The following is a 15,333-nucleotide window of genomic DNA, read 5'->3' as shown; positions in this document are numbered from 1 at the left end:
CCCTGTTTTTGACAGACACACACATCCTTTAAAATAACAAACTCCTTCGAAACTAGAGCTAAATTTCCTTTTCCCGACACTCTGTTAGCAAAGGAATTTACTCCCTGGATTCATTTCTCTTTAAAAACCTTTTACCGTGTTGTCTCTGTGCGAATGAGTCGAAACAAAGGTTTTGAATTACAAAGGCACGAGTGGAGAGCAACAGCAGCATTTTTGCGCTGGAACAAGGGCAAAGTGTCGGCGGAACGGGGGCAACGGACAGTTATGAGGTGCAGGCAGAAGGGTGTTTGCGCCGCGGGCGCGTGCTGGCAGACAGCTTTCGGGCCAATTGAATTGGAGATTTGATTGTGCGGTGCGCCAGGCAGGGAAACAAGCAGCCAAGCACCTGGCCGCCTGACATTGATAAGGGTTTTTCGGCGGGCAATAAAAGCGGAGAGGCACCGGCGGCGGCGGCGGAGGCGGCGGGCGGGCGGGCGGAGAGCAAACAAAGGCAGCGGCCCGAGGGCCGGTATGTGCGAATCATTTGGCTGGAATTCACAAATGACATCAAAGAGTGCTCCTTTGCGCCGTGATTGCGCCACTCCTGAGATAACGACCGCACACTCGCCCGCCGACACACATACGCACGCAGCCTCTTTTATGCAAGCCGCACGCTCTCCATTTTTCATCGATCCCGCCCTCACCGCGCCTGCTCTCGCTACCCTCTGCCCACCTCCAATTATGACCGCTCGCGAAATTCACTCATTCAAACCCATTAATCCGAGAACTGCGTTTTAGCAGAGCTGTCAAAGGTATAAATTCCTGGAAAGCAAAGCGAGGGGACAGTGTGATGTATTTTACAACCTAATGGAAGGGAAAACTAAAGACTAAAAATGCCAGGAAGTAATTTATTTCCAGGATCAATTAAATTGAAAATTTACATCAGCATACTTCGAAAATGACAGGAAGGATTTTATAAAATATATTCAACGAATTGAAATTGAATGCTTTTAATAATAAGCACTTTAAAAGTATTTTATGCTATTGGAACTACGAAGTGGGGACAACCCATGACGGGACTTCCCACACAAATTTAGGAAAAAGCATGTTTTTTAGGCGTTTCATAATAAAAACAGAAATAAATCAGAAGATATAGGTAATTTCATAAAATTTGTTATTATCGAATGGCTCAACTCCACGCAGATTTGCTCAGGATGAAAGGCTATTAGTGAAAATTCGAGAGGAAAAAATAAATTACGACTCTCTCGTATTGTGTACAGCGGCTGTTTAGGCTCTGCCAGTCCATTAGCGCAGTACTTTACCTCGAATACAAAATTTATGCCGCAGAGAATTTCGAATCAGTCATCGTTGAAAACGTTTGACTTCACTCATTTCTGAGCAACAATGGAAAAGAGGAACGAGCGACAAAAGCTTGTCAACAACGCCCTCCCTCACAAAAATTCACGAGCTAATTTATGAAAAAAGTTTTATCAGAAAGCGAAAACAAGAAAATTAACTTTCTTTTGGCTGCTCCTAAGAAAATAGGAATATTAAGCACAGTGCCGGAAATATCTTCCCCTTACGTGGATTCATAATTAAAAACAGGAAAATTCATAAGCATAGATGCAGACAATTTTATTCATTTTAAGATATCGAATGGCTAACAATAAGATCGCAAAAGTTTACTCAAAGTTTAATTTAAAAATGAAATATAAAGTGTATTTTGATCAACGTGCAAAAATATTTGAATTATTTCTAGTCAGCCTTCAACACTGAATTTTTCGATTTTATAATATAGTGTATATCACACGCAACAAACATGCAAATAATAGAAATATAATGAGATCGCTACTTGCTTTTGTCAACGCATCTCATGTAAAATCCTTACATATAGAGAAGGAAAGTTTCTTTGTGTGAGTTTGAGGTAAACAATTACTACATGAAATCAGCGTTTCGAAATAGTCATTATTTATTGAATGTCTTCTAATTCACGTTAGAATGGAACATTTTATAAATATTTAATATTACAAATAATTCAATATTCAGAAAAATAGCTTAATCTTTTATGCTATGAATCTAAATATTATTTTAATTTAAATTTATTACAATAAAATCTAAATATTATGTTGTTTAAGAATTTTAGATACTTAATATTTTGATTTAAAATTTGCTCTAAGAGAATTAACTTAAAAGCTCTCATGCAAAGATTAAAGGAAAATTGCCATCGTCAAAAGTAATTAATTACGTGCCGCGGAACAATACCTCACTTTGTGTTTGCTTTGCCAACTTTTTGATCGCTTCAAGCCGGTAATCTGTCTGACGTTGTGAAGCAAAGAGAAAAGCTGAATTTCATTAGCAAGTACAGCAATTGACGAGGAAAATGAAGTTTTACATTAATTATTATTCTTGCTGGAAGTAAAATTATTCATGCGCTGCTTTTTGCTCACAATGAAGTTGAGAGTAATTAGAATCGGGAAATACGTTTTGCATGAGATTGTCGAGAGGATTTCTCGTTCTCCTGGTAAAATTAAACTAATCTTAAACGCAATTGTAAAAATTTGAATTTTTAAATGGAAATTATACCCCGTTGGAGACATGACGAGATATTTCGCAGTCGTCCTCGCGGAAGCAGCTTTGAATGTATAAAACGCAAGTTATTATTGTCTTTTTTACGACTGTGTTATTGAGTTTACACTGGAGCGTGAGCAAAGTTTTAAAGGCAATAAAAGAATTTCGCCTCTTTGACGGTCTCGTGGCCGCTCTCCGCACTTGTAAATTTTGAAGCAGTATAAAATTTCCGCAAAATTTTATGAAGCTAATTCTGGTTTTTACTTTCTGGCCTTGCCCCGACGAGATACATAAAGCGTCGAGTCAAAGTGCGCACCCGAAATAATCATTTTACGACACTTTGATGGCGATTCCCTCTGCGCGCGAGAGCAGCATCTTTTTTTGCCGATTGAAAAACAAAAGATAATCCGCTCGTAAAAAAGATAGCTCGAGAGATGAAAAAGCGGCTCCCATCAATTCCACCCAGCGGCAATAAAATCGCTTTCGTCCCTGCGAAGAAATTGATGCTATGCTTTCTTTTCTCAAGTAGCTCATCTTTCAAATCAAACCACGCTCGTTTATCAGCGCCTCGTCGGTGGCACGCAAAATCGCTCAAATTTTGAACGGAGCCGGTCATCCACGTCAAAACATATTTTTCTTTCCGGCCATGCCAATGAATTACACTATATTTTACACAAAATTTCCCATCAGAGAGGAAAAAGGTCACGTCCCATCAAAATATTGCCATTTTAATCTGAATCAAAAACTTAATTGCTGTTAAAAACATAAGTATTTGTTTCGAAAAGTTATTCCAACAGTAAAGAAATAATTTCTACTGATTTAAATAATTTTTCATGCCTATAATTTTTTTATAAGCCAAACTTCATCAGATAACTTTGGAAAAATACGATAGTTGACATAATATATGAACAATCAATTAAATTCACCTCCTTGACGAAGCCTTTTATTTCAATTGATTTAACCACAAACCCCAGATCAAAAAGAACTGGGAATTTTAGCTTTATGGTTTTTTATTAAGTGGAATATGATATTGATTTTTTTTATTTTAACAAATACTTGAAAAGTTAACCCTAACCGACCAATTTTTTCATCTACTTTTGACCAAGAATGCCCCAAAATCCAATTTTTTCGAATTTTTCCGGTTATGAACTCTTGTTTGAGCAAAGGAAATTAATTGCTTCCGGGTGAAGAAACATTGTGATAATTTACATAGAGGTATGAGATAAAAAAATTATATTTTTGACTCTTGAAAGCTTTTTTTTTTAAAAAATTGCCGCTTTTTTAATTGGGTCTGTGTTTGGCCTTATTAAAATGCACCAGTTGAGAGTAGCGTCAAAAACTACCTGATATTCTAAATTTCTAGTTTTTTCCCTTGAAGAGCAAATTTTTTCAATCTACTGTTTTCGCACAAAATTCGTTATAAAATTTAAACTGGCCGTTGACCTGTAAATGTTTTTAAATAACCCTTAATTAATTAAATTTATTCTAGAATCATCTCAGAAAAAATGTATTTCCATTTTATTTTTTTTTTTATATGATTTTCAGAGGCTCCGCATAACAAAAAAAAATTTATTGATATACAGAAACAGATTGATTGCTTACAAAGCGCAAAAATTTCGTTTCCTGTTAAAGAAAGCATAATTAAAATGATTGATAAGTGAAATGAACTAGTGCCGACCAATCAGATGGTTTTGGCCAGTTTTCTCCGAAATTGACAGCACTAGACTATGTTTTCTCACATGATTTGGAATCCTCTCATCGAGATATCTATCTGACAGTATGAGTCTTTCTTTGGGCAAATGCGGAAATTCAGTGAAAATCGCTGTTGCAAAATTCCTTTTAGAATTTTCTCCATTTAAATCAATGCTAACTTTGAGCCCGATTTTGTCGAAAACTTACAACTATGTATTTTTAACTATACATGATCCTGAGGACCTTAATCTGTATGTGTGTTAAAGGATTTTGCGGAGAAATTCACTATCAATCCTCTTTAAAAAATTATAAACTCGAAAATTACCGATTTATGGAAAAAAAATAAGAAGTGTTTTAACTACCAAAGTCACTCCAAGACAAGATTTTATACTGTTGTGAAATAAATCACGACTTGAACCATTAAAATGGACCAACTTTGTATAAAAGCCCGGAGCAAGATACAAGCATGATGCTGCTCTTTCAGCTCTTTAACATATTTTTTCATTTATTTCAATTCGAAACTATTTTCCCTTCCGTCTGCAGTTTAAACGGAGAGTGAGTAATGCACTGGGCGAACAAACAGGAAGCATGTTGCTGATGGGCGAGTCGGCGGACGAGCGGACGAGAGAGAAAGAAGCCGGGCTTGTTTTGTCGGGCGGTGGGTGCGTCGAGTCCATAACTCGGGCCAATGGCTCGGAAAATGTATTATGATGAGGCTAGCTGCGCCATAAAGACTAATGCCGGCTGCATGCGCGACGACGAAAATGCTTGGACGCCGGCCAGCAGATGATCCGTAATGGCCGTCCGACCTGTCGTTATGCAAATTCCAGTCTCGGTCGTGTTTGTGCCATTTTATTGCCCTGTCACGTTTGAGACGCGCGTATGGCCAAATCCTCGTAGGATTCTTATACATATTTTCGGCCGGCTTCAATTGAGGACATGAACGGTGGGAAATAACCGTATCACTAGGTGCAATTCCGAGCTGCTGAAATATATTAAAGGCCTGCATTTTTTCCATTTTATGGCTTAATCACGTTTTCCAAGCCATAAAGCCTATTTGCCTGAAATTTTCATGCTTATAGACTTCATGAATATCATCCCTTTATGTTATTTTTTGTCTCCAAATTAGGATCCTTTTAAACGACATATTTTTGGGTTATCTCACAATCAGGCAAATAGGCAAGATGGCGATCAAGTTGCCTTCCAGGGTCTTCAACTGATCTCGGGTCGGCTTTTTTTAACGATTTGAGATAGATTTATGTTTAAATTAAAAATACAGTCGTAATTTAAAGGTAATGAAGTAGAGTTAAAATGAGAAAGGGAGCGTTTGATTGTAATTTTAGATTCCAAGTTGGAAAAAAATTCAGATTAAGAAAGGCGAGCAACCGATTGCATATATATTGGAAGGGGAATTCAGAGTAATTTTTCAATAAAAGAGAACAATCTGCTGTTTGGTATTTGTATTTTTCTTTATCGAATTAACACTTTTTCTTCATTATCAGTTGTTTGCGTGGTTTAAAAAATTAGGTAATAGTTTTCTGCTGGGATTCTCCTGATTCGTCCTCCATATCAATTCCCATAGCTTTCACAGCACCTTTCACAGCACCTTTCATAGCCCCGATAAAGATTTTCCAGCCCCAATTGCGTCTTTCTTGGTCCTCACTACAGTTTACAAAAAATTCATTATACACTTTTAATAATGAACAAAACATTCATTACTCGTCCACGGGATCGCCAGATTCTGCCGATTCATCGCAGGAAACTGTGTTTGTGATAATTATTTTAATATTAGTTAAATAAATAAATAAATCAAGCAGCGGTTCTGACAATTTTTATTAAATTTTTATCCAAGTTGAAATAAAATGTCTGTGTTAATGATCAATTAATTGAGGAAATATTAGCCATACCTGATTCTAACGCAACCACGATTAGGAGCGAAAGGAGAAAAGTACAGAGCTTGCCTGGCCAAACCATTGCTATTTCACAGTAGCTCGTTATGAAATCGAATGTATATAGGGACACTTAAACAAAAATTCGAAAATACAATTTTAATCTAGATCATGATATCTGTATCCGTTGATACTAAATTTATTTTTGTTCGATCTCACGGAACCGTAGCTTTAATCAAAAAATTTAAAATAAAAATCTAAAATTTTCATTTCCATTTGAACTGGGGTTGTGGTTTTTTTTTTTAAAAAATGGGTTCGTCAAGTAGAGTAATTTAATGGATTGTGGCAATTATCATATTTTTTAAAAAGTTCTTTGATGATGTTTTGCGTATTTAAAATCGGAGTCGGAGTAAATCTTTGTGATAATTTATTTTTTGTAAACTATTGATTATTAAATTTGCAATATTTGTAATTGTGATTAATTTGTATTACAGTTTAGCACTCCTGTTCTCACGCTTTATCTATGAAGTATAAATCTACTAGAAACTACAACTAAGTAAGTTGCACACAATTTTAGAAGTTAATGATCAATTCAGTGCCATTTTTCAATAAAAGAGAACAATCTGCTGTTTGATATTTGTATTTTTCTTCATCGGATTAACACTTTTTTCTTCATTATCAGTATTAATAATGTTGTTCAAAATTTATAATTTTGTTTTTCTATCGGGACTCTTCCGATTCCTCGCCATCTCATAGCTTTCACAGCACCTTTCACAGCACCTTTCATAGCTCCGAGAAGGATTTTCCAGCCCCAATTGCGTTTTTCCAGTTCCTCCCTACAGTTTACAAAAAATTCACTGTAGACATTTAATATAGTGAACAAAACATTCATTACCCGTCCACGGGATTGCCAGATTCTGCCGATTCATCGCAGGAAACTGTGTTTGTGATAATTATTTCATTACTAGTCAAAGGAAAGATAAATCAAGCAGTGGTTTTGAAACTTATTAAATTTTTATCCAAGTTGAAATAAAATGTCTGCAGTCGTTATTGATCAATTATCTGAGGAAATATTAGCCATACCTGATTCTAACGCGACCACGATGAGAAGCGAAAGGAGAAATAATGTACAGAGTTTGCCAGGCCAAACCATTGATAGTTCACAGTCGCTCGCTTGTATTCGAATGAATAGAGGGACACTTGAATTAAAACTCGAAAATACAATTTTAATCTAGAGCATGATTATCTATATCCGTTGATACTAATTTTATTTTTGTCATATCTATCTGAACCGTAGCTTTAATAAAAAAACTTAAATAGAAATCTAAAATTTCCAGTTCCATATTTGATCTGGGATGTGGTTTTTTTTTAAATGGCTTCGTCAAGTAGAGGAATTTAATTGATTTTGCGGATTTTGCATATGCAGAGTGCCAATAATCATATTTTCAAAAGTTATCTGATGAAGTTTTGCATATTTTGAAATTTCTGCCCTGCATGAAAAATGTAAGGCGGTCCCCGCCACCTACAGACGCAAGTCAAGCTCACATTCTCCTGAATCGGTAGCAGTGTAACTGTGTGATACGCGCGTTACCTGCACTGACCCTTCCACCTCGCACGACGACGTTCATATCAAGTAATCACTCCGAATAGGAAATTCTGCGCGAGATAAGATATGGCAGCAGCAACGTTATAGTTATAATAGACCCGGAATCGGGGTAAATCTTTGTAATAATTTATTTTTTGTAAACTAATTATTTATCTCAATTAAAAGATAATCGCACTACATATACTAAAGGATGCTACTCAATGCAATGCAGAAAATTCGAGAAATCATCAAAAACAAACGCTAAGCGAATCTTCAAAAACATTTTAAGCGATAACTGCTGCAACGATTTATACTATTTGAGAAATGGTTAGAATTGTACGCCACGTACGCGTTTTTGTCTGATGCAAGCTTAAAAACCTGGTTGAGTTGGAGATTGACGCGACAGATGTTCGATTGAGATGTTCGCTTTTCGTGAGGTGAGGGACTCGCTGCATCAAAGGCTAGCTGACGAGGGTTTAATACCCGAAACGGCTGTCCTAGTCATGGGTGTTTGGCGACAATGAATGTTCTGCGGTTTCTTCTGAAGCATTTTGGCACTCGCTTAAAATGTTTTTGATGATTTCTCGAATGGTCTGCGTTGCATTGAGTAGCATCCCTTAGTATAGTGTGAGTATCTTTTAATTGAGATAAACTCTGACAAGGGGGTGATAATTATTGTGAGATATTTTCGATTTTGTTGTTGATTATCAGCCAAAAGAATTAATTATTTAATTTGCATTATTAGTAATTATTGTGATTAATTTGTATTACAGTTTTGTACTCCCTGTTCTCACGCTTTATCTATGAAGTATAAATCTACTAGAAACTACATCTAAGATGCACACAATTTTAGAAGTTATTTATCAATCCAGTGTAATTTTTCAATAAAAGACAACAATCTGTTGTTTGATATTTGTATTTTTCTCCATCAAATGAACATTTTTTTCTTCATTATCAGTATTAATAATGTTGTTTAAAAATTTATAACTGATTTTCTATCGGGGTTCTTCTGATTCCTTGCCGTCCATATCAATTCCGATAGCTTGAATGGCACCTTTCACAGCACCTTTCACAGCTCCGAAAAGAATTGTCCATCCCCAAAAGCGTTTTTCCTGGTCCTCACTACAGTTTACAAAAAAATATCATTATATACCCATTTTATAATGAACATAACATTCATTACCCTTCATCAGGTTCACCAGATTCTGCTGATCGATCGCAGGAAACTGTGTTTGGGATAATTATATCATTATTAAGTTAAAAGATAAATCAAGTAGCGGTTCTGGCATTTATTAAATTTTCATCCAAGTTGAAATAATATGTCTGCTATCGTTTTTGATAAATTATCTGAGGAAATGTAAGTCATACCTGATTCTAACGCAACCACGATAAGAAGCGAAAGGAGAAATGTACAGAGTTTGCCAGGCCAAACCATTGATATTTCACAGTAGCTCGCTTGCAATTGTTTGCATAAGGAAACTTTGATTAAAATTCGATCAAACAGTTTTAATCTCGAACATGATATCTGCATCCGTTGATACTAAATCTATATTTATCATATCTTTCTGAACCATAGATTTTATAAAACGCATTAAAATTTATACGGGACAATTAATTTAAATCAATTTTCAATAAGGCCTGTATAATCAAATTCCGGTGTTTATTTTTCCCTTTCCTAACGGAATTCGGCCAAATTCCCCGTTCACCGCAAATTGCTGCAAGCCAAAAATCGATTTTGCTTTACCAACCGATAAAATCACAAACTGAATTACAATTTAGGCGTAACCAACTTGTTGGCCCCAGCAATCGAGTTTGCAATAAATCAATCGGGGCCGAGTGGAGAGATGTTGATGAGCACCTGCCGAAAGTAGGGGGAGTTGCGTCTCTAGCGTGGCTCGCGAGAGGGGCGGAATGAAATCAGTTAGACTCAATTAAGTGGAAGCCGAGCGAGGAGCCACCATTTTTTCCCTCTCAACGCCGGGCCAAAGGCTCGAATTCAATTTCCCGAGCCCGAGACAAACTTGGCCGCTCGCTTTTGTTTGTGTGTCTTTCCAGAAAATGATGAATCGTCCCCTAATGGATTTTCAAACGGGACCAACACCCCAACCAATCGAGGGCAGTACAAAACAAGAAATGTCTATTTGTATAAAATGTAAAATAGCAAAAAAATAAACTATTTTTTGATTAAAAATGTATTTTGTGACTCTCACTAGGGAACAACAATGTATATTAGTGAATAAATTTATCCAAAATATATATTAAACACATGAAAGTGATTTTACTGACCTTGCAGTGAGCCTCTAAAAGTATTGACAGAGTATAGTGAATTTAAATTTTAAATGAAATATAGAATAAGGCGAATTTTAAATTAAAATATTTTCTTTAAAATATTTAATGTGACATGAAAACTACAGAAACATTGTTTGTCAAACATATTTATTAAACCGAGCGAGTTTCTTAAATTGCTTTTTATTTTAACAATTTGACAATGGTCAATTTTCTGTATAATCTTAAATGAATATAATTAATGAGAATATTTGTTTTTCATTGCAGAAAAATTGAAAATAAAGCTCCATATGTATGAGAATTACGATTTTTTTATTTTGTCTTAATACAGCAACTAAAATGAGAAATAAATTAATTTTAAATACTCTTTCCTACCCTGCAGCAATAAAAAAGTGAATATATTAGATAAAATTAAGTTTTTTAAAATAAATTACTATAAAATTGTTGCTGGGAGCGAGGATTCCAGCTTTATTTTGTTCAAAAAATCATGGACTTGGTGCACTTCCCTGGTGGTGTCTTTCAAAATTTCGATTGAAAGACAGGCGAACGACGCGAGATAAACTCGCTCTAGCATTGGAAACTTTTTGCGCGTGCACGTTCTGGTTTTGCGGGCTGCACTTTCTGCACAAACTTTGCTCTTTGACTCGCGCGCGCACGCAAAAACACACAAAATTACACAAACACGCCGGCTGCGCGGCGCTTTGGTTGGCTGGCCGACTTCAAAAGGCGGCTTTTTCTCTAAATCAACTCGCCGCGCGCGCGGCCAAAATAAACGCAGCCGCGCTGCCGATAGATTTTCCCGTGCTAAATAAAAAATTATTCCGCGCCGGATTGCCAGTGCGGCCGATTTCAATGCCCGACTTCCACTCTGCCAGTTTTTCGTTACGCGTCAAAGGGCCAGCGGAAATGGGCTTTCCCTCATTTTTTATTTTTTTTCGAAATTCATCTCGGATATTACTGTTTTTGTTGCAGTATTTCGGTTCTTTCATTTGGGCCTGGATCCAGATTAAAAACCTTCAGGAGAGCTCGAATTTTTAATAATAAAAAATGCTTGTAATGTGAATATTTGTTTTCCCACTTTAACAACAAACAAAAAATAATCTCAATACTCTTCACATAAATTGAAAAAAGTTTGTAATATTTTAAACAAGAGAAATCAATATTATCTTTAAATGAAAGGTAATTAACTGTCCTTTCAGCGGACCTTTAATAATAATAAAAATAATGATAGAGAAGTGACTTTAAATTTTAAATGAAATAAAGAATAATGGAAATTTTAAATTAAAAAGAAAATACTCTTATTTGAATTTAATTTTTCCGTTCCTCACCTAATTTATTTTAATACTGAAACAAAATCTATATTAGGCAATAAAATGAAAACATTCCCAGTGTGGAAATAATGAAATAATCATTGAAATCTTTGCAGAGAAACAACTCTTCTAACAACGGCCAAAATAGAATTTTCGCGTTGCAGATCTCTCAGTCATTTCCACGAAAAGCTCATGGTCTCTCCGTGCGCCACAAACAGCATTATTTATGTGCGGCGTAGCAAATATCAAATTACCAGCCGCTTGCGATACAAGAAAGTCTCTTTTTCCCTGGCTGCTGATGCTGCTGCTGCAATCCGCTTTTCTCTCGATTTTTTTCTTCTTCTCCGTGCTATTATGCAAAACTGCGTTACGACGCAGAGCACTACATTTCGAGCGATCTGAACGTTTTGTCAACAAACAGACGCCGGGAAATGAGACCAAGGAGGTGCTTCTCGATGCCGTATCAATGGGGAAAAGTTGGCAAGTTGCTTTGAACGTCGATGTTAGCTTTGACAAGGAGTTCTGTATAAAATTACTCTTCTACAAATTGGCATCATCGTAGGATTGAAATGTAAAGGGAAAAAAGTTATTGAAATTTGATACGGAACTAGAATTTCTGCAATTAATTTTGTTTTTATATAAATTTAGCACGAGCTCGAGTTGGAGAACGTAGAAATTTTCCAAGCTGAAAAAAATCTTTATTCACAGGTATGTGAAATTGTCGATGAACTGTTCTTCAGACTTTAAAAAAACACTTTAATACGCTTTTAATCTTTTTAGTTCCAGTTGATTTAAAGGATGCTGTAATTGGTTAAAAATTGCGACGACTCAGAAATAAAAAGTCTTTTCAAATCAACCACCAAGCAAATTGCCAATTGAATCAACCTAGAGTCTGAGAAGCCAAAAGCGAGTCATCAATTAAGTAACAATTGAAAATGGTTTGAACTAATTAAAGCGGAGACTCAATATTGGAAAAACGCACAGAAGGCTCCAGAAGAGAAGCAATGACAGGAATAAATAGAATAAAATGCGTAAGTAGATTTTCCACACTACTGCCTAACAGTTTGCAGCAGAAAATTAAAAGTTCTCTTGACCTCATGGAATCAAGCTGCTGTTTTCTTTGTGGGAAATAATGCAATATTGTTTAAATTTTATTGCACTGTGCACATGATTCAGCTTTTAAAAAAAGTACTTCGAATTTGCGAGCGTCATGTTCGACCCATTTGTAGAGCGGGGCAAGAATTTAGCCAATTTAACAGTGTAGAAAAATCGGTAAAGACTGTGCAGAGTTGTTTCCTGCAAGAGAGGTTTTTCAGTGTTTCACAATGTGCACGAGCGCCGACGACGATATTGGTTAGGCAGTACGCTTGTCACTTTGGTCGTGCGGGTTGCCTGCTCGATCGTAGACCAAGGAGCTGACGACCAATTATCGAGAAGCCGGGGCAGCAGCGCTGTTAAGACGCTCGGCCAGGCACAAGTCATTCTTAATTTGACGGCCGACTGAGCTGCTCCCATCCAATTTCCCCTCACCAAATTTGTTTTCCTCTTTAGCAACAATTAAATAGCTATCGATAAATTGGTTTGGGACTAACTCAAAAAGTCTAAATGTGCTTCAAATTTTTTTCGAGTGATATTTTTTTTACAAAATTCCAGCCCAATCGATTACTTTTAAAATTCATGCTTCTAAAATCGTCGTTATATTTCACTCTGTAGCAGCGGCGGTCAGATGTGCGATAAAATTGGTTCCCACTGCGCACATCCAAGATGGCGTCTGAATGTGGGAAGCAAAAAGCTCTCTTTGGATTCCCGTACGAATGTCAAGAGTTTGTTTTTACGATCCAAAAGACACAATTAGTTAAAAAGTAATGCAAATTATGTCACAAAACTTGGTTCTTTTCGCGCATTTTCATGTGACGGTTTTTTCCAGCCATACTCCACCAGACGTCATATCTGCGCGTCGCACGAATCTGGCCCCCGCTGCTCTGTAGGATCAAAAAGAGACAAAATTAATGACTTAATTAAATGAGAATAGACTGGAAACAGCCGATTCGCAGTTGAGTATGCTTCCTGTCGTATAATTAGAACATTAAATCCGTCTTCAACGGCATTCAATCGTCCATTCAGTTCTGAATTCAACGGAAAATCTGATTGTGAGCAAACGAAGCGAACCAGGAAAACCAACAAAATTTGAGAGCAGCCTCGATATCGATTAGAGCTCTCGGCGTGTGAGTTGCGTGTGTTTGCTTACAATCAAAGCTTACAAATGAGAGGCGAACGCGCGCCACTCGATATTCAACTGGAATTAAAATGGGCCGTGGTGCAAAACTTCATGCAAGATTCATGCGTGCGTAATAAATGAATTTTTCATACAATAAACGTCGCTCTCCGAGGCCAATTTGTCAGAGTTGCGCCGACTTTTATCGGCAGCAAAACACGCCGAGGATGTATCAAATAAATATTGAAGTACACTGCTATTTTATGAACGGGAGGAAAAAAATTGAAAAGCAGGCTCTTTTATCCGGCTCGAACGAATGGACGAATGAAGGGCGGATTATGCGTCACGCACAATGCAGCTCTCGGGCAGAACATATATATGATGGACGCTTTTTTTCGCTTGGATTACTAAAAAAAACATACCGAACACAAAATGCGTCACATCACTGGATGTACGCAGGAAATTTTATCTGCTCTAAAAATATTTGTTGAAATTTTCTCTAATATTGGAAATGCAAAAAATTAAAATATGTGTATTTTTAAGATTTTAAACATAATATCCTTTTGAGAAACAGCCCTAAAAATTCGTCTATCAATTCATTTTTCTTTCTCGTGCACAGCAAAGAAGAATTCACAACGAAAGCAACAAATTGGAAATACAGTGCATGCTATGCAAAGCCGGGCGGATCATCTCGATGCGTATTTTTTGAAAGGTGTGTTGCGCACGTCTGTTGAGAGGAGGGAAATGTATTCAGACGTTCGCGTGACACGCTGAGCCAGTGAGTGCGGGGCAATAAACCGCGGGGCTGCAGCGAGCGAGCGAGTGGCGGCGACGGCGACGCCAGCGGAGGATGATCGCCGAGCTGTCTGCTGACTGAGAGAGAGACCCTTTCCACCAGCCAAACATAAAACTTTATTATAGTGCGGCCGAGATGCGATCGAGACCTTTACGCACTTCCACGCAGCCTCTCCTCTATATATTCGTTTCCGAACAGAAACACAACCAGACCCAGTCGGAAATTGAAAGGCGAAACATGCAGCATATTTTACCACTTGTTTACTGCACTTCAAGAACATATTATTGAACTCGGTTTTGAGCGATTTGACGAGGAAAGGAATTCTTGTTATTCTGGGCACTATAGAAATTTTTAATTTACAATTTTTTAAATTTGGCTTCTTTTGGTGAAAGAAGATTCTATAACGAAAAAATTATTTCAAAAAGTCTCATTGAAATTTTGCTGACAATGAGTCAGGAAAATAAAATATTATTCTGTTTTCGTAGAGATTATGAGTTTCTTTATAAATTTTTGCTATTGGTCAAATTAATGGCAAACTATTTTATATCAGCAACGCCTTTGCCATTACAGTTGATGTTATTCACATATAATCATTTCCAACGCAATTAAAAATTTTTCCCAGCATTACAACAGTTTAATTTACGCAAGAAATGTCTCTAATAAGTCAATACAAAAAATTAAATACTAACTTTAAAATACTTTAAGTAATTTGCACGTATATTTAAAGCCAAATTATAGTTTATAATTTTTAAAGCTAGGAAACTTTATTTTATATTAATTTTAAATTACTTTTTTTGTTTTGAATATTTATAAATTAATTAAAAAATAATTTGAATAAATAAACATAATTTTTTAAAGACAAAAAAAATAAAAAATTACAGCTAACATCTTGAAGTGTTAGAAATAATTTGGTAAAATTCATATATTATACTTCTTTCTTGGTAATTCCCTTGGTATCAAAATTTCGAGCTAGCATATATATGTAAAGGTATCGATAAAATTCTAAATCCACC

At 36.3% G+C, this 15,333-nt stretch overlaps 1 protein-coding gene and 3 long non-coding RNA genes across 6 annotated transcripts in view; all 4 read right to left on the bottom strand.

Moving 5' to 3' along the window:
• The window catches only part of LOC135939548 (suppressor of lurcher protein 1-like), a 213,717-nt gene that overhangs the window by 120,794 nt on the left and 77,590 nt on the right, over window positions 1-15,333 (bottom strand). The gene's annotated exons all lie outside the window — the stretch shown is intronic.
• On the bottom strand, window positions 5,685-6,232 carry LOC135939556 (uncharacterized). The gene is made up of 3 exons (XR_010574755.1): window positions 6,147-6,232; window positions 5,959-6,001; window positions 5,685-5,901 (listed from the first exon to the last, which is right to left on the bottom strand). It is a non-coding gene; the product is annotated as an uncharacterized LOC135939556 (long non-coding RNA).
• Window positions 6,777-7,302, bottom strand: LOC135939558 (uncharacterized). Its single transcript, XR_010574757.1, has 3 exons — window positions 7,212-7,302; window positions 7,024-7,066; window positions 6,777-6,964 (listed from the first exon to the last, which is right to left on the bottom strand). It is a non-coding gene; the product is annotated as an uncharacterized LOC135939558 (long non-coding RNA).
• Window positions 8,652-9,185, bottom strand: LOC135939552 (uncharacterized). Its single transcript, XR_010574751.1, has 3 exons — window positions 9,082-9,185; window positions 8,897-8,939; window positions 8,652-8,835 (listed from the first exon to the last, which is right to left on the bottom strand). It is a non-coding gene; the product is annotated as an uncharacterized LOC135939552 (long non-coding RNA).

Source organism: Cloeon dipterum, chromosome 3 (assembly GCF_949628265.1).
Source record: "Cloeon dipterum chromosome 3, ieCloDipt1.1, whole genome shotgun sequence".
In the NCBI taxonomy this organism is placed as follows: domain Eukaryota; kingdom Metazoa; phylum Arthropoda; class Insecta; order Ephemeroptera; family Baetidae; genus Cloeon; species Cloeon dipterum.
This window is presented reverse-complemented; position numbering and strand designations above follow the sequence as displayed.